We start from the raw sequence: 18304 nt of genomic DNA, 5'->3' as shown, positions 1-18304 counted from the left end.
GCTTTTTAAAGTTTATAGATCAAAGTTTATATGCCCTCTTTAAAAAGTCTAACTAGCAAAGTTTCAGTGAAGAAAACACTGGGTTTCCGTTTTCTTGACGAGTGAATCTTAAGTCTCTGAAATGATATATAACTTTAAAGAGGTATTTGTTTACAGAACCCAAAAGCCATGCTGTGCTCATTATAAACATATTTAACAAGTTCCTTGGCAGAAACCCTATATTCTAAATAGAATTTAAACGGGAAAAAAAAAAGAAAAAGGTGTGCAGACAAAGTTAGGTGAGTGCCAAACACTTTCATACTGATGCCCCAGAATTTTGTGGGGAATTTTGCTGGTGCTCCCATTTATTTCTCTCTTTAAAGATCTTTCTGTTCAGACACGGACTGGTTCTAGCCTTTTGCCCACCACACACTTGCAGCTGCCACTAGCCCTGTGGTATTTTTATTTTGTCTAACCATAAGATTGATTTTTTTACTCTCCCACATATGCAGGTGCTACTTGCTCTTGCCTCCCTCAAAAGTAACTTAGGCCTTTTTTAAAGGCACTTAGGTTTCCCAACCATTCATTCGGGATACTTTCTCTTCAGACAAAACCGGTGAGTTCAGAATCCTGCTGTGCCCCCGCAGATCTGTTGAGGACGAGTACTTAGTTTGCTAGATAGAGAGCATACAGAATCCTATTTCTCCGTATATTTTGTTGTATGCATGTTTTGACAGCCATATACTTGCCTACTTTTGCAAGCGTTGAAGAAGCTATTTCAGGCCCCCCTCTTTAAGCAGGAGAGTGCAGGGAGCAGCACGGCAGTTGCACTTGGACTCCATCTGCCTGTTCCTCCCTCACTGGGGGGAGGCAAAAGTGGACGATGGATTCCTGAGGAGAGGAGACATCTAGCCAGCGTAGGCTGAGGATTAGACTAAAAGTGGCTTTGACTAATGTTGACTGAAATAGTTTGGATAAAAAACATTTTGAAAAATGCTTGAAATTGTAGTCAGGTGACAGAGTAAACATACATGTAAAAATACCAAGGTAGCCAACGCATAAACAGTAGGACAAGGAGGCATTCTTCGCCCAGCGCAGGACTCGTGCATATGTTCACCTTCAATGAGCTGAATGGGATTCCTTGTGTGCTTAAACAACTTAAATGTTTGAGCTTTGCTGTATTGCTCAGCTGATACATTCATCAGGGACCCTGTACTACGACAGGCAGCTTCCCTGTGAGGAGTAATGCACACCACTGCAAGAACTATAGAGCTGCCTTCATTTAGCATTTATAGGCTGGGGATTGAATATGCGTGTGTTTATACACAGGCAGATAATATAAAAAGTATCAGGCTGTCCTATGCCAAAAATGTGTGTTTTCAATTTACGCTAAAAAGTTTTAGCAGTAATGATCTATTGTGTGCAAGCAGTTTACCGTATACAAGCAGCTTAACACTTGTTCCGTATGATTGATGATGCTGTAGGATGTATCCCAAATCCCTCTGGTGGAATGTCTTCATGGCACCTCGATTATCTGTCCTATTGCATTGCAACCAAGTCCAGGAAACTCACTTAGCAAAAATGTTATCAATTTCATGAAAAGAAGAAGTCAGCGTGATATGTCTAGATACAGCCAAAGACACTTTAAGAAGTGATATGAATTCACTAAACCATGTAGATAAAAAGATGTAATTTTGGAGTAAGTGCACATTCAAAAATGTAGTCTATAATTTAAGGACTAAGTTTATGGCATTTGTATGAAGAGAAGTATATTGAGATTCAGGTTTATGGATTGTGGAGCACTACTAAGTCAACCTTGTAAAATTATTATTGGAGGGATCTTTTAAAATACGCGTATCTCCAGGTCATGAGAACAAATAAATAGATTTTTAAAATCTTTGTGATAGTTTGTAATTATAGTCAATGATTCTGATTTCATGAGACTCTCAAATTATTCTAACACACATACTGCAGAATGCCTGGAGGAGGGAAAAAAATAATGGATTTTTCTTACTTTGGTTTACATGTTTGTGCAAGCTGTGCCACTCCTCTGATGTGCCCAGAACCCCCAAAAATACCAGGTCTGGGGCAGACAGCTAGTACACTGCAGAGGGGAACCTCCTGTGCAATTTGTACTGTAGCAGGCACTAATGGGCACAGTTGCCTGCGCAGGTCTCCATCCTACACGTGCGGCCCACCTACAGCTGCAGAGAGGTGAACTGACCAAGACAAATGCCAAAGCTGCCAGGCTCAGGGCAGATGAGGAACTGATGTTTAGGCTACCTGCAAGGTAAACAGAGGCACCAGGGGCCAGATCCCACAGACAGGGTATGTGTAACCATCATTCGTGTTGGCAGCATGGTTTAGTGTCATGAGGACAACAGCCAGGAGCATCCTTGCCAAAGAATCCTCACAGAACCAGGATTAAAATGTTCCCCAGCTGAAGCAGGTCACTGTGTCAGGGTTTGGCAGTTTGCTGCATTGGAATCTGAAGCAACATCCCATTTGAACTGAATGCAAACAAGCAGTACCTTAATAGAGGTCATTTTGCACTCATTCAGTGTTTAAATGGTGTTTTTAAAAGAAAACCTTAGAAATAAAAAGTATATTTACATGCCAGAATCAATCTGCTTTGTAAAAAGAAAGAAATATGTAAATACTGTCTTCACATCAACTTTGGGGAAGTGTTTGTCCCACCAGAGCTAATTGCCAATGAAGAAATTGGCGTTTATTGTTGAGTTTGTTACAAAGGGCGTCATAAACTAACTTTATTATAGCAAATGTTGAACTGTATTTGCATTATTTCCATCACATTGTCTTTGTTTTACAAGCTGTCTGCAATAGCTGTTCTTGGAAGGTCTCCAACAAAGCATTCTCTTTGGGGCTACTAACTGCAAATAAGATTAAAGCTTAATATGTCTGGTAATCAGTTTTCTTTTAAAGAGTGCAGTTTGATTTCTTATGGTCAGCTGGGATCCCACATATTCTTATCTCTTCTGTTTTTCAACTTGCTGCTCTCAGTAACCCAAAAAGGCAATTTGCCAACAGATGTCCTTTCACACTTTTCCTGAATTAGAGTGTCATCCGAGAGGTAGTCATGAATGGCTTCTACTCCAGAATCCAAGACTTCTGTCTATTAAATGCAACTTCTTTTTTTCCCCTCCAGCCTGGGCAAGAACAAAGCGCTTTATGTCCTCCATTTGTTCAGTGACATGCAGTGCATAAAGATGGGTAAAGCTTGTTTGCTCAAACCAAGCAAAGAGGAGTGGGTAATCTCTATGCTCCTCACCTGTACCACTGATGGGCTCCAAAAAAGCTGCAGCTGTACTGGGTGAATTTTTCCTGATAACAATAAAAATACCTTTTGGGCAAATGGCAAGTAAGAAAGAGAGAGCACCACGAGAACTTGTCTTTCTTTCATGAACCCGATCCCACCCCCCCAGCTGATCTGATCTCGCCTCACTTGTAAGGAAGGAACAGCTGGGATCTGCGCTGGCACCCCGGAGGGGAAGGTAGGGCACCTTCTCATCTCCCAGGGTGCAAGGCTCGCAGCACTCTCACTGCCCATGGATGCTCCCTGAGCCCCTGGGTGCACAGCTCTTGCCCGCTTTGCTCCTTTGCTGGGGAGGAGTAAGAGGGAGAACAGGTCTCCTTCACCCTGTTCCTTCCCCTGTATTGGCCTATCCTGTATCTGAGCTGAAAGTTAAGGACAGAAAAACAGTGAGACTGGACCGGCAAAACTGGACTGGGTAAGCCTAGCCCTACAGATATCATGCGAGTTTGACAACCTAATAATTATTGAATCATTTGATTACCATGTGCAAGCAAAATAGCAGCGGCACTGTGCTGCTGCTGTCTATGCTCTGTATCGTACAACAGAAGGGTCAGGAGTTACAGGAGACCGTGAATCATTAAGGAAAGCGTTCGATAAAAGAGGATGCTGTTGGCAACTCTTGCACTTTCTTTTTTTCCTAAATAATAATATTCCTGAAATCCATCTTGACTGACACTATAACTTTTCCTATTGGGCCTACTGGACCAAACCACCAGAGGCCAACATTTTCAGAGTGTTAGTTCCTCATCCGGAGGTAGTTTCTCAAATCCCAGTCCTCAATTTTTACTTCTGTTAACTCTCCGATTGAAAACAAGATTTAGGACAACATCAGAGCATATTGGTATATTCGTCAGTTTGGTTGTCAAAGGTCCAAGATGATTTAAACCAAATTTGCCAAAGGAGGAGGTTGCTTCTAGATATAAACATTTCAAAGAATGTAAACACCAGTTTTTAAAACGCTGTTAAAAGGTTTTGTCAGGTATGAAAGTGATTCCATTCCCATCTACATTAAACCTGGAGCATATTCATCATTCTTACATAGCTTGTTGTTATTCCATATGTCATCATTTGTTTTGATACTTATTTCTAAGTTCTGTTACAGGAAAAAAGACGAGCGCTGTGTTTCTAGGATATTTCTGGCACAGCAATGACATGTTTCAATATATTACAAAACATTTAATCCAGCGAGAATATCCACAACTACGAAATGTGGATGTTTAAACCACAAAAGAAAAAGAACTGTTACACTTCATTCAAATATACATGTGACCAAAAGGACTGAGGTTTTATCACAAACAGCTCTAGCCTTTACAAACTGAAAGTGACTGGTCCTATTCTGGAAGAAATATGAATGAGCTTTCTCTCAAGAAAAATAGAAGCGGCCTGAGGGCAACATAAAGGTATAGTAAACCTCTAAAAGATGAAGTCTCTATTTTATTTTTACCAGAGTAGCTTTATGTTATGGATAAACAAAGACAAGATATAATTTTATGTAGCCATTTGAAAGTTCATAAGCCTGGTTAAAGCAACTTTTCTCAAGCAGTCTTATAAACAACAGTAAAACTAGTAACTAATATGTTTGCCTGACATACTGTCGCATCTCCACGATAGTAAGGTCTGTCTAACGCCATTCGTTCTCCTGCAGATGGGATCCCAGTGTTCCTATTTCAGCAGGATGTTTTTGTCACCGACTTAAAAACAATAAGTGATTAAAGCGAGAGCAGATAGTACATGTTTTCACATAAAAGCCTGTTACAGATTTCTCACCCAAATGCTTCCATCTATCCTTCACTATTTACCATTGCTGTTAACACAGTGGGTCAGCAATATAATTTTTTGCCAAATGTGAAACAAGGCAATTTTGTAGGGGATGCCAGAGGCCACTTGGAAACCAACTGCTTGAAGGAGGAGGTACCTTCTGAAAAGGGACTGTACAAGTGGCACCCGAGGGCTTCAACTTTGGACCTCGATGGCTTCTTCAATAAATAGGCTCTGTTTATCGTATACAGAAGAGCAAAGGAGAGGAAGCAGGCTTCCCACAGACAGGTCTGCAAAACGAAGGTACCGTCTGCTCCACACATCATAGATTAACTACAATAAAAAGGCTGAATTCATCAGTGTAGAGATACGCTGCATCATTAAATTATGCCTTCAGCGACAACTGAATAGTCCATTTGCCTTCAGCAGGTTTCTAGTGGAGGCAATGATTGGAACTTAATAAACAGTTGTGTTAGAAAAGCACTATTTGTTATATATATGGCTTGTGAAGCACAAACAGCAGAAGAAAGCGGGAACGTTTCTTTTTAGTTACAAGCATCAAAAGAAATTACTGGCAGGTAAAGGAAGTGAACTGATGTGATAAAAATACGCAGTTTGCCACTCACTTTTCAGGTAGGACAAGCCCTTAATAAGTATTTGGTAGGTTTTCCCATTAGTCTGGTGTTCCTACTGTAAACTCTGTGTTGATTAGCATTCCCACATGTTATTTTCAGTCAAAGGACTCCACCCATAATCTAGATTCCACTTTTATTGCCCAATTAAGGTTTTAAAATGGTCAACACCCACTGCAATTCAATGATTTAATTACATTTACCATTTACCTAAATGACATTGCAAATGAGCTACACCTGCAGGAATGAATGGTTTGGGTCAGACCAAAGGTCTGTCTAGCTTTGTATCCTCTCTCTGACACCCCCCAAAAGTGGGTACCCAGGAAAAGATTACAAGGGCCACTACAAACACATGGTGGCAACTCCTCAGCTTCCAGCCGAATTTGGGTTTAGTTTGTCTTTTCAATACAAAGGTGATTTGCAATTCACTTATTTTCTATAACCTGAAGAGGTCTGCAGAGGCAATAATCCTGTAAAACATCCTCAGCTAGGTCTCCACTTAAGTGTATGTTTAATTGGAATGTACTGGCAATACTTAATTGCTGCAGGTGATCTTTGTGGACATGCAGACTGCTGGCAAAAGCGAAAGGCGAGTATCACCTCTATGTCTTAATTCAGTTTCTCCCTTATGATCTGGCTGAGACCATAGGAATTTGTATACTTTCCCTAGGGTTTTGATTTCTGGAACCAGTGGACGACCTGTGTGTAGGGTCAAATAATTTATCCAAAGTATAAAGAGGCTTTTCTGTAAAACCAAGGAATAATCCATCACTCAGACTTCTTTGTTAACAATTTTCAAGTATTATGAAGTTGTCTAACATTCTTACAGCTCTGTTCTTGTTCTTAAATCCTTCTACCCCACAACCTCGAAGTATATGCAAGTATAAAATATTTTACCCAGGAGACATTTGAGTAATAAGGGCATTCTAACAATTTTTCTTGTGTCTTGCTGGGTAGCAATGATCTTTGATATCAGTAAATTCACTGCCTTCCTTCCAGGGATGCACTGATTTTAGACAAGGTGGATAAAAATCACTCCATCTGGAACTGTTGTAATGCCTACCGCCCGATTCCTAAATCCTGCACCAGAACTGAGTACACCACGGCTGAGCACGAGCCTGGCATGAAGGGATTAGAGAAAAAAAATCCAACACCTCGAGGTACTACTTGGCAGCTGCTGTTTCAGCCCTAGAGCTACAGCAGCTGCCACAGCCAAAGCAGCACTGCTTGGAACAGACAAAAAAAGGAAGATAAGCCTGAACTGTTGATCTACTTCTCCTTCCCACTTTGTGGCTTGCCTGCATTTTTTAACTATTCCTTGACGTGGTGCAAACAGTTCTACCTGGAGAGTAATCTTGTGGATCCAGGAGAAAGACTGTGTTTTCATCCCTATTACACAATGCAGCCACAGAAACCTCCCCTCCCTTTCCCCCAGCCCTATCCCAATATTATGTTGTTAAATTAAAAATAAGCTGCATTATTTTTTTGGATATATGTTCAGAAATCCTAGCAGAGGTGGATAGTACAGAAATATTATTTCATCACATGTAACAAGCAAAGAGACTGTGCAAGCAATGCGCTATACACTTAGGAGGAGATGAGAAAAAGATGGAGCATATAGTCTAGAACCAGCACTAAAGTAAATTCATGTATTTAATTTTATATGAATCTATTTTCATACCTTTCTTTTCCTCCAGTCTTTTCTAAAAAAAGGTTTAAGTCTCCAGAGTGCCATTTCTGAGATGGCTTCCCATAATGCAAAAGGGAAAAGTCTACGACCTTTCCAGTGAGAGCGAGCAGCAGATGTGTGTGAGCAGAGAGCTCAGTAAGTAGGCATTTCCAGAGAGCTTAGATAAAGTGCTTAATACAATGCCCAAATACCACAAGTCCCAGTGGGATCTTGAAGCCTGCTATGGAAAAGAGATGATGGAAGAAAGTCAAAGACAGTGCAGGAATGTGATGTTTCCTTTTCGAACTGTTCCAATGTGGGATGTGAACCCATCAGTCTGACAAAGTCAACAGCGAGACGCAGCGGGTGGCAGTGGGCATGGAAAGTAATATAGTACCTTCTCGGGGTTATAAACTGCATTCCAGTTGCCCCGTACTAATTCTGAGGCATTTCCACAGTGTCTGGGCTAATCACTTGCATCGGAGTCAAGAGTAAGCACAATATCATCATTTCCAAAATACTGTTTTGAAGTTGCACCTTCGCATCTAACAAAGTCTTGCTCTTTCTCTAATTATCTGAATGTACACAAGATCTGGGTATTATCAAATATTGGGAACACTGGGACTTCGGTTAGCGCAAGTCTCAGGTAAGTAAACGTGTTGTACATCCACCACACTTCTTACCTGAGGGTGTCACAGCTTTTGCTGACACAACTTTCAGTCCCATTCATATTAGACAATCAGCTACACTTACACCATGGCCAGAAGACACCACCCCGAATCCTAACTAAACTTCACATGACCCTGTAACGCAAGTAAGGTTACCCCTGCTTTTGGGGAGGCATACTGGAGTCTTGCCTGAGGTTGCAAAGCAAGCCAGTGACATAGTGCCAAAAGGATTCAAGGTCTTACCTCCCCTCCCATTCCTGTGCTTCGTTATTAAAACATGCTCCTATTCTGTTACATGCATCTCGCTTTTCACTACAGCATATCAATATTTAGTACAGTTTTAACAGTAAAACTTGCTTTATGATTTGAAGTATCCTTCTTTGGATAAAGAGAAGGGTTTGGAGAAAGAGAAAAGTGATTTCTTCGAAGATACACTCCTGCCTTGCAAAATGAGTGTTAAATCTCTCTAGCTGAAAGACTGTTTATGGTCTGCATAGTTATTCTTTCAGTGTATGACATCATCCTTAGCACACGCATAGCCTAGAACACAGTAAATTATTCTCCCTGAAAATTCCTTTCATTACTCTCAGATTGTTAAACATCACCTAGTGGCAAATTGGTAACTGATGTCTGTTGTCTGCAATTGATTTGCATGCTTACTTCTTTTGTTACACACTGGGGTCTCTTACCTTTTGTGTCTACAATAGAACTAAAGATGTAAATATTTCAGGATGCAGGGAATAAATTATGCTAGCTTATTTGCTTTTTTCTAAACCTGTATTTATTTACTTTTTAAAAACGGCTTTTTGTATTGCAAACAATACTCATTCACACAGTTACACATCCTCTGGTATTACCTCAGTTGTAAAATACAATTTTCTACCCAACCTTTGATATGGGTCAGCCTTGTGTGCAGCCAAGTTCTGCCTATAGCCACGCTCTCTGACTTTGCAAAGGAGTGACCTTTTTAAGTTAAGACTGTTTTATTCATTCAGTATCACTACTCCAACTCGTTGAACAGTATCAGTATGATCTGAAGCCTCTGAAAGCAAAAGGTTTTATCAGAGCCCCTCCTTCAGTTTTTGGGCACATTCTTCAGAAAGGCAGTACAGGCTTAAAATTGATTTTTTGCAGGACTTCTGAGCAGCCGCTGTAAAGAATAAGGAGATGGCATTGATACGAGTCCCATGAGCAGAATCACTTTAACCTGAAGAATGCTGGAATTCCCAAAAGCTGATAGGTGATGAAAGCAATTACCTGAAAACATAGGCAATGTTTTGACGTTTTTGCTGTTGCCTTTTCTTCCTGGCTTTTGGAATTGTTTTTCTCTTAGTTCCAGCAGTAAAGCCAGCATCTGCAGTTTGCTGCTGTCTACTCAGTTAAGCAAGTGGCAAGTATTACACTTTTGTTATGGTGGATCAGGGCCTTAAGTGAACAGTACTGACTGTAATGAATCAAATAACCTTCAGGGCATTTCTCTTTCATGTGGCATAGTTATTTACTTCCATATAAATCATGCTTTTTAGGCACGAAGTGGTGCACTACTTCTAACACCCAAACAGTGATGAACCTCTTGGTCACATATTCAAACAGAGGGGGAAATGCCTCCCTTTCTAAATTTCTTCTAACTATGCTGTCAATCAAACACAGTTTATATTTCTATTAAATAGGCAGATTTTCCCTCCCTTTTGCGTCCAATATATTTTTTTGTTTGGGCTCTCATAGTTGCTCATTTTGCTACATCCCAAACAACAGGTCCTGATGTTTTGAATGGCGCCTTTTTTAGGATTGTTGTGCTAGGGAGACTTCCCTGGAAATTTGATTGAATTTTTAGATGAATACAGATACAGAGGTGAAGAAAGGAAATCTACAAAACTGATTATTTTTCTATTTGAAAACTAGTTTTCCTGCTGTTCTAGACAGATGGAGAGGAAAAAGATGGTACTTAATGAGGTGGGACATATTGTACTTCTTGACAGCACTGCTGAGCCAGAATACCATTTTTTAACATGAAAACCAATGCAGTAGATAATGTGCCTTTCAAGCACAGCTTTAAAGTGAAAACCAATACACAAACCAACTCATCTCACCTAATTTTCTCATAGCAATGACAGACTAGTTTGGTTTTATTGCCTACATTTGTATTTATTACTGTTCTCTCTTCCTCCCATTTCCTACCTCTCTCTTTTTTCTCAAAAGAGAAAATAAACAGATGCTAGCAGAGTAACCCTCAAGATAAAAACACCTAAAAAACCATGCACAATTTCCCATGAATTCTTTCAAAGCGTGCTGCTAAAAGAATATGGTCACGCACTGTAAGTCTCATACTGAGCTCTGGTCAGTGTGGGACATTGTTTTACACCACCAGAATAGAAATGGTGTTATAACTAAATCAAAAAGCTTACAAAGTTTATAAATTTACAAAGTTTAGAAATTCTCTGCTGGCAAGGTTGAGTTGTCCTCTACTCTGAAAATAAAGATTGAAACCATCTGGGAAGAAAAAGAAAAAAAAAGATGCGTCAGTTATCTCAAATGAGCTTGTGTTTTACATATAGCTTATTAATAAATATATAGTCAGACCACATCAATTCTACTGAGCAAATCCAGCCTGCGGGAAGCTTATTTTAGGCATGTGATTTGGGAAGCATGCAGAAGAGAAGGCTCATCCAGAGCCAGTGCAGTCAGTTGACTGGAATGGATTTCAGAGGACCCTGGTGGGTAACAGTCGGATACCTTCGGCTGTCAGCATTGGAGCTAACAAAAGCTGTGGTCTTCTACACTTACTCCCCGCTACACAGAAGCCAGAGTTACCTTGACTATCAGCGTTCATCAGCAGTTTGGGGTGTTTACTATCTGAGGTCTACAATCCTTCCCCTCTCAAAAATCCCAATGGCTGTAAGACTCTTTTTCCAAGTAAGGCCAAATCAGATGACCCCTGCAGCAGCACTCAAAAATGTAACTTTAGAAATTTCACAAAGCCAACTCAGATTCTTCAAATGTAATTTTGGAATAATTCTAATTTAATTGTTGTCTTTTGCCTCAGAGTTTTTGTGCCTATGTGTTTGAATTTGCATTTTCAAGCCAAAACCTAAAAGCCTTTTGCTGTAAGTAACAGTAGATGTTAATGTAAAAGCTAATGGAGATTGTGCTTACCACTGAAAAAGGCACAAAGGAAAATAAGAGCCCCAAAGAATTTACCATCTAAGGGCTCATTAAATTCAGTGGGACTACTTCCAAGATTAAATGAACACTTCTGGGCTAAGTACTTGTGAGATCAGTTTCATTTTGCAGACATAAGATACAAAATCGCCCCTTGAGACTGGGAGAATAATTCTGCATAACAGGAGGCATGTACTCATTCTTACTATACTCAATAGCAAAACTTTAATGATAGTAGGAGAGCCCTCTGGAGTGCTTTTTACATACAGTCACTCACACACACACTTCTATACACGTATATAGAAGTTTTAGCTTTGTATCTATATGTACGTGTGTCTGTGTATGTGACTTCCAGTTACATAAATAGATACTAAAATCTGTCTATATTCATATATATATATTAAAATCCAATCTATCACTGCTGTATAGCATATATTGTAATAGGAAAATACATAAGCTAACAAAGCAGGGGGGCGGTTAGGAGACAGAAAGTCTTTCATATGGGTTGCAACTTCATTCTCCTAAGACATTAGAGGTCCCAATTCCAATTTTACAGTCACATAATCTACTTCAATATATGAAGTAACTCCTCTTTCAGGAGGAATTCTAGCTCCCACTATGGTCGATGGCGAGTTTTCCTCTGCTTCCAAGAGGAATCAGCCCAGGCCTTGCTTCATCCAGACAGAAGTCATTCAGACAAGACAACAGTGTCCCCGTGATGCAGGAGTTGGGTCTTATAGTTACATATTTTAAAGTGCTGGAAAACTCATAATCACCAATAAAGGAAAAAAAAACCCAAAACCCAACCCAACCCGTTTCTTATATGGATTGTTTCAGATGTAGGAAAATTCCCTCTTTCCAACCTATGGTACAATTTTAAACAATCAGTTAGAGCTTTATGAAAGTGGGAAAGTGGATATAGACCACTTCTTCGGGATTAGGTGGGTTAACATTCTGGCAAGATATAAGGAATTAAACCTAAAAATTACAAGGGATTATCATCTGCAGGAAAACCCCTACATCTCACCATGCCATTCAAACTTGTTTCTGGTATTAACACTGAGCTCCTACCAGGTTGGATTTTTCATTTGTTTTAACACTAAATTGAGAATTATGCAAACATTCCTGAAATAGGAGGAACTTCTTATATCTTTTTGAGGAGGAGATTGAAAACTGCCTACACGCCTACAAAATCATCATTGCTCCATCAGTTAAAATTATATCTAATATTACTCTCATTTAATCAAAAGCCAATCTTCTTCAGTTATTAAAAAGAACTGGCTCCTTGACGTTATCTAAGACCAACATTAAACAAACAAACAAAAAAAATTAATAGCTCATCCAAAAATTAAGGCAAGTGTGAAAAGGAAAAAAAAATTTTAATATAATTGGAGTAGACTCCTTTCTCCAAGAAATAAAAAGAAAATATTGGCAATTTTCAACAAGCATTGGCAGAGCACACATTAAGAAAATCACTCAAGATTTCATCATGGTAAAAGTAAGATAGCATCAATATTTTAGATTTTTAACATCTGTTTACAGTCAAGATTTTTTTTTTTTTTAAGTACTATAAATTGGCAATTGTTTATCTGCAGTAATGGACTCAATTACTGCTTCCCCAGATTATGCAATGAGCATATTCAGTAACTGAGATAATTAAGCAATAAACATATACTTTGAGCTACAGCAAAGCTTTGCCAGCATGAATTCTGCCAAATCAGAAGACATGCACACATTGCAATGTCATTTATTTGCACTTCATTTTTCAGTACTTTGTCCTTCACTGTTCACATCTGTAATGCTAACATACTATTGCTTTGAAAATAATTAAAATTATGGTCTAACCACATGCAGTTTGAAAAAATAGGTGCGTGACCTTCAACACTACACAGAAACACCTACATGCCAGACAACAAGGTTATGCAGCATTAGATAAACCACTACATGCAAACTTACACACATTATAAATGTCAATATGCTAACCAAAATTTTGAAAGACATATTTTGATTGCACAAAGATGTGTACACTACAGGCTTACATTACAGATATTTAATTTTTTTTAAAAGTCTCCCTCAAAATCTCTGTTTAAACACCATCATTTGTCCCCAGACTTTAAATCTGTCAGGAATATTCTTTATTTCCATTAGTTTTTCCATTAGTTGTAGGCCCAACACTTAAGTTGCTGATGGTTGCCTCTGAAGGCCTAAACCTCCTTAATTTTACTAAAGTCCATAGGAGAACAAAAGTGCTTCACACCATCAAACTTGCATTATCTAATATCTCTTAGAACTTGCTAATTGGGAGAGACAGAATGTCACTGCAGATTAATGCACCTTCTTTCACTTTAAGCACCTGAGTTGAATCTAATCTGCACAAAATTGACTAAAAATCAATCTAATCTGACAGTGGTGAAATTATTTGGTATAATTATGTGCATTCTCAGATTCTTAGCTGGAGAAGACAGATTCCTCGGAACCTTTCAGGAGAGGAATTTAAATGTAGGGTTTCTTTTAAATCAAAATGATGCAGAAAACATTTGTTTTCAATCATAAAAGATGAAAGGTGATAAAGACAATATCTTCTGTTCATATCAGCCCTTAATATTTGCTACAGGAAACAACACACCCCCATGCGAGAAGTGTGTTGGAGGAAGGAAGGAATTGGGGGAAGGGAAAAACCTTGAAAAGTACTCAGATGCACCATTTTTAATTACACAAAAACATGCATTACATTTTTAATGACGGGCTCCTCTCCATTAGAGAAGCAGGGATCTTAGCTTGCTTTTACAATGAAATAATTAGCAAAATTCCTTGTTTGCAAAGGGCTGTATATATCCATCTAATGCAAGCAAGTAAACTCAGCCCTTTTGCCAAACTCAGAGCAAAGGACACGACCAGGAGAGCATAACCCTGACTTGAAGCTACCTTTTCTTTTTCCTTTCAGTCAAGTTTGCTGAGCCGTATTCAACTACAAATTAGGAAATAAAAAGGACACTACAACAGGCTGTCATGCTTATTTTTTGTCAATAATCTCAGCAATAATATAACACTAAACAGTGCTGAAAAAGAATCTAGTTTGTTTAAATATTAATCATGCCTATTGAAAAGCTTCAAATGCATTTGCAAATCTTTTTACTGTATAACATGACATACTCAACAGCACTCTGTTAACAATGTTCTTCATCAAAATCTTTCTTCAAGCAGTAAAATGCATCCATTTATAATTCCAGTATTCCAAAAATGAAGACACAGAGGATGAAATCATTGTACTCTGAGCACTAAAAAGCACAGCAAGTCTATGCGTCAGAACTAGAAATGTAATACTGTGATTAAACTAACAAATTTGTATTTGGTGAAAAGAATAGTTTCTCACGGAAAAGAAAATCACATTGTTTGCTACTACCATCATATTTTTATGCCCACAAGCACACGGACAGTGGAAATCCAGTTGATACAATCTATCTGGATTTCCAGAAGGCGTAAGGAACCTAAGCACCTACCAAAAAATAATGAAGGTTCTTGCACAGGTAGACAACTTGTCAAAAAATAGGATATAATTGCCTAAAAGAGTTAGGGAAGTAAATAGTCCTCACAGAGATCTGTCCTAGGACTTATGCTGCTCATTGTATTTATAAGCAAGCTAGAAAAGAGGTATAGCAAGGTGACAAAAGTTGCTGATGCTACTTCATTATTTAGCGTAATGAAGGTGAGGGCTCATAATGAAGACCTACATACAGACCTTATGCGACTTAAGTAATTAGGCAATAAACCAGCACAGGAAATTCAATATAGATAAACATAAAAAGATACACAGGAGAATAAAGCTGTCCAAATTTCAAATATACAATGAGTCGACCAGTATTACTGAGGAAAAGAGACCCTGAGGTCATGACAGACAGATTATGGAAATATAAGCTTAGTGCTCAATAGCAGTCAGAAAAAGAAAAACAAGTATTGGAATTGAGACTAGAACAACTAGACTCTTTGCAACCTATGGAGTGCCTGCATCTTAAATACTGTGTGCAGTTTGTTCCCTCCATCTCAAAGAATGTACAATAGAGCTGAAAATGTTCCAAACAGGGCAACAGGGAGAATCCAAGCACCATCTTCCATATAAGAAATAGCTAAGTAAGCTAGAACTCTTGAGTCTAGAAACAGAAATATTTAAGACTGAATAAGGTCTATAAAGTCTTTAGTGGCAATGGAGAGCGTGGATCTTTAATGTCTCTCCAAAAACATAGGCCAAAAAGCACCAAATGAAGCTAGAAGGGAGTCAGGTTCAAAACCAAGAGAAAAAAGTAGGTCTTCACATATGGGATTCAGTTGCAGGAACTTCACGTTGTGGGATACTGTGAACACCAACAGCTCAAACTTGTTCAAGGGGCATCGGACAAATTCATAGAACTGGAATCTACCAAGAGCTACTAAACACACAGAAACCATCTACAGAACAAGTATCATCCTGTGTAGTTGCCCTCTTCGTACAGTCTTCCCCATGCATCTGCTTTCAGCTCCCATTGAGGCTGGTGTACTGGGTTAAACAGTCTGACCCCATACACTCTGTGTGAAAGCACATCCCTTTTACGAGTAACAATGGAATGACAGAATCACAGAAAACAGAACTGGAAAAATTCTTGAGAGGTCATCTAATCTACTCTCCTGTCTCTCGGTAGAATCAGCTGTGCATGATCTTTTGTGGCAGATGTCTAACCTGTTTTTCAAAACCTTCAAAAGCAAGTTATTCTAGTGCAAAGCTGGCCTCCTCTGAAAAAAGCTCTTTGTAATATAACCTGAATCTTCCTTGCTGCAAAGTTAATCCCTTTATTTCTTCCTTGTTACAGACACAGAGAGAAATGGTCCCTCCACCCTTGCAGTGGCCTTTCATATCCTTTGACTTATCTACCAAAACCTAGAAAGAAAAACCAAGCCCTCTCAAATTGTAGTCAACTAATAATTGAAAGAAAAAAAAACAAACACCATGCCCCCCCCCCGAACACCAAAATTCCTCTACATATTACCCACTGGAACGTATCACAGAAAGTAACAAAACAGATTCTTCTAGTAGGGTCATTACTAGTGCAAAAAAAAAAAAAAAACACAACTCGTGTGGAGTACAGCTAGCGTATAAAGAATGGCCTATACTGCTCAGTAAATTGAGTTCATCTACAACGGGCACAGAGAACAGTTTACTCCTTCCTTTTCTGCAGAAATCTCCTCCAGCCCCCTTCTCCTCCTTATGCCACACACATAATCCAAATTCGCAATAACTCTTCACAGATCACGCTTCCTAGACCTCAGAGCATCCTCTTATTCTCTTTAAGAAAGACAGGAAAGATTTGGAGAGAGTCCAGAAGCGTAATGCCCAAAGCTAGACATAGCATTCAAATTGAGCCTCACCAAAGCTTTGACGAGTGAAAGGATTACAGCATGTGCCTTGCAGGCTTCCTGCTTGTGTGACGTTTATGTTTCAAGGCACTGCAATACCGCTGATTCATATCCAGCTCATAATTCACCCGGGCTCTGCAATGCCTTCTACTGCAACTGTTATCCACTCATTTTTACCCCACCCCGTGATTTATGTTATTGCAATCATTTTCATTTTTTTCTGTCTTGTGGGACACTTTTTCCCCAAAAAGAGATGATCTTTTGGGGATTTCCACAAAAATTACACTAATGCTAAGCAGTAGCAATCTGCTTCTCTTGGTCACCTCACATGGTCCCTACGGATTTCCCAGGGTTAACTGACCAGACTCTTAAAGATCACTGGCTACAAAAATAAAGTATGAATTTGTGCTTGTCTGTGCTGATTCGTTTATATTTAAAAAAAAAAACACCACCACAAAAAACAACAACCCCACCTTTTCTCTAAATTCTAATTGTATCCTCTAACTACAGTCTCCTTTTGGCTTGGTATAATCTGCAAATTTAGTTAGGGTTTTTTTTTTGTCTATCCCATCATCGGTTTGCACAGTAGCAACTCAGCAAAGACTCTCACAGACCTTGGCTAAGACACTGGGTGCAGTCTGACTAGTTCTGCACCCACCAGAGTGGTTTATCTACCACCTGAATTCCTAGTTTGCATTTGGAAAAGAAAAAAAAAGTGAGACTGACAAATAACCACCAAAGTCAAGATGTTATCAAGCAGATGTCACATATTGGTTGCACTTTGCATCTTCATGTTTTGTGCTCCTTTTTTTTGCATCGAGAAAATAATAGTAAGCGAAGCAGATAACATTCAAAGATGGCCTACTAACACTTAGCGATACTGTTGGCAATATTAACTTACTCAAATTTATATCCTAATTGCAATAAAAATACCACAGCCTTAATCTACAAGCAAATGCAAAATTACTACAGAACTAAAAGTGCTATAGCACTAGAAGTCTTGCTCTTCTAACAAGCAGAGACGCATGAGCTAATCCCTGCAAGCAATTTATTCAGTGACTTCAACCCCTCTCCTGTTAACGAATTCAATGGGACATTTTTATTTCTGTGAATTTATTCTTTATTTAGAATTATTAATAAATTGATTATATGACCATGCCCAGTCTCCAGATTGCTCACAAACCATTTGCCATCCCACCAAGACCTTGTTCATAAATCAGATTACTTACTTAGCTAATCCACATTTTTTTCAGTCTACAAACCTACAGCATTTTCAAGGTGGTTACTGCATTAAGGATTATGCAAATGAGTATCATGACATTTTTATCTTTCTCAGCTGAGCATTTTGGAAATCAAGAACTTGTTCGCATGAATAACTGCAGAAAACATTCATCAGAATCTGAATGCAAAATAAATAAGGAAATTCTTAACCCATTTTCACTTTCAAAAAGATAAGATTAAATTTAATGTGATAAATTAATTCATAAATCTTTTGAGACAGTGGGTAAACATGTTAAACATTGCGTAATGAATAATTATCCAGGATATACAGAATACAGGGTTCTATTAACTACACAATGGCAAGTTTCTTCCTTTCACAGTGTATGCAAGCAGAATAATGTTTAAAATCAAAGTCAAATACTACGTCATAATTTTTTTTATACAATAGAGTGTAGAACTCTATTTTACCATAGTGAAATCTGTATTTAACATAACCTTT

Source organism: Calonectris borealis, chromosome 2 (assembly GCF_964195595.1).
Source record: "Calonectris borealis chromosome 2, bCalBor7.hap1.2, whole genome shotgun sequence".
NCBI lineage: Eukaryota > Metazoa > Chordata > Aves > Procellariiformes > Procellariidae > Calonectris > Calonectris borealis.
The sequence above is the reverse complement of the archived record's forward strand: the minus strand, read 5'-3'. Positions refer to the sequence as shown.